Source organism: Puntigrus tetrazona, unplaced genomic scaffold, assembly GCF_018831695.1.
Source record: "Puntigrus tetrazona isolate hp1 unplaced genomic scaffold, ASM1883169v1 S000000312, whole genome shotgun sequence".
Lineage (NCBI taxonomy): Eukaryota > Metazoa > Chordata > Actinopteri > Cypriniformes > Cyprinidae > Puntigrus > Puntigrus tetrazona.
Window position 1 is genome coordinate 1 of NW_025047971.1, and position 1,997 is coordinate 1,997.

Below are 1,997 nucleotides of genomic sequence, written 5' to 3' on the forward strand. Positions count from 1 at the left end.
AACAGCCTTGAGAAACACACCTGATTGGGGTCATATAACCCAAAACCCACCCAATTTTATAGGGTTTTCCAAAAACAAAATTAACTGATGAGTCAGAAAATACCAGTTGTAACTTTTGAAAACATAATAATGGTCAAAAGTCTCTTTTGATGCATGTATCTCAGTTAAGACATTTTATAGTTTATTTAAAATTTTAAATAACTTTTCTATTTAAATATATATTTAAAATTTACTTATTCCTGTACCTTATTCCTGCAAAGCTAAATTTTCAGCAGCCATTATTCCAATACTCAGCATCTCCAATCTTCATTCTAATATTATGAATATTCTGAATTTTGTGGAAACATTTTTTCCCTTTGATAAATAAAATAGAAATCTTTGGTAAAAATGTAAAAGTCACTTTTGATAAATGTAATATATGTCCCTGGTAGATATTTTAAATAAATAGCTGACCCCAAATATATTTGAACAGAGGTGTATGTTGTTGTAAGTAAAAGTAAAAATAATCCAGAGTTTCAGGTTGTATTTTTGACCTGATGGTGTTCTAAGAGGTTATATAAACATACCAGCTGATGAAGGAAGACTAGCTGCAGCTGCAGGAGAGGAGAAATCAGCAAAACCAGCTATCAGGTCAGAGCCTGAACCTAGAACGAAAGAGAGAGAAATTCAATTATGACATTCTAGATTTGTGAAACATATCAATCCTCTACTAATATCCAAAGAAAAAGACACAATTGGAGAACACAGAATAAAAAACATCTGTTGGAGTCTGTGAGGGTCACACACACACACACACACACACTCCGGTCACGTTACATTCCAGCAGCCTGTGGCTAGAGTTATGTGGAGGAGGACAGATGCAGCTGTTCGGCTGGTGGTGGAGGGAGCAGGACAGTGAGGAGAGAGATCTACGCATCTGCTCAGCACTACACACTCACCAGGGACCGCTTTGACATCTGGCCCCGGTGACTAAATGCTTTAGCAGGCAGCAGGAGAGCACATATGCTAAACTTCACTGTGTGTAGCTCCCTTTACGTGCACACTGTCAAACTAATAGCAAAGTGTTTCCGGCTACTTTGACTTATCTCCTCATCCTTTCTTCATGTATACCCAACTACAGCTTGCACAACTGTATTTGACCCAAACAGTAGTTTGACGGAAATGTTTACCTTATGTAAATGACTCTAAATGTGCAACAATGTTCTATTTATGACAGGTTCGATGCTTCAAGCTTCCAGTCCACCTCCATTGTAGCTTGTCAGCCCTCTGAGCAATACTTGATTCCCTTTAAAGTGGTTTGAAAACCACATGTTTTTTTTGTTTGTTTTTTTACATAAAGCACTCTTGGTATTTATTTTTACTGTTGTGAAAAGTAGCAGATCATTGCAACCCTACTTCTCCTAAGCATCCTATATGTGTGTGTGTGTGCCCGTGCATATTTTTATTTTATTTATTTATTTTGATTTATTTTTTTCCCCCTCAGCCAAAACTATACATTCACTTAACTTAAAGAAACCCAAAGAGGATGCATGTTTCTACTGTTACCTTGGGAAGCTGGTTGAGCAGGTGCAGGTTCTGCTGAAAACAAGTCTACCAAACCAGAACTGGGCTGGCTCACTGCTGATGTGGTCTATGGCAACAAAGAAAAGACAAACTGAAACACTCTTAACATCTACCACAAGATGTCAGTGTAGAGTCTACGTTATTTTAAAGTTTACCAATTCATTTGAGACTATTTATTACCAAATCTCTCCTCAACATTGCATTATCGAGGTGTCCAAAGGCCAGAGAGATTTAATTAAAGAGGAAAAGATTAGTGCTGGTACAGTAGCTAGTTTTTCTGTCATTTACCTGGCTTGTGTTTGTGTTGGTGGAGGGCTTATTGCCAGTGTAATGCGCAGCTGCTCCCAGGTCTATCGTTTTGGAGGGAACGCCTCCTCTCTTACGAGTAGCAGTGGTCTCTGTGGCCTGGACAATCTGGACGCTTTTGGTTGTCA

The 1,997-nt window shown here is 38.4% G+C and overlaps 1 long non-coding RNA gene across 1 annotated transcript; it reads right to left on the reverse strand.

Moving 5' to 3' along the window:
* Nucleotides 1-38: 38 nt before the first annotated feature.
* Nucleotides 39-1,991, reverse strand: LOC122333660. Its single transcript, XR_006248653.1, has 3 exons — nucleotides 1,852-1,991; nucleotides 1,546-1,630; nucleotides 39-644 (listed from the first exon to the last, which is right to left on the reverse strand). It is a non-coding gene; the product is annotated as an uncharacterized LOC122333660 (long non-coding RNA).
* Nucleotides 1,992-1,997: the final 6 nt, after the last annotated feature.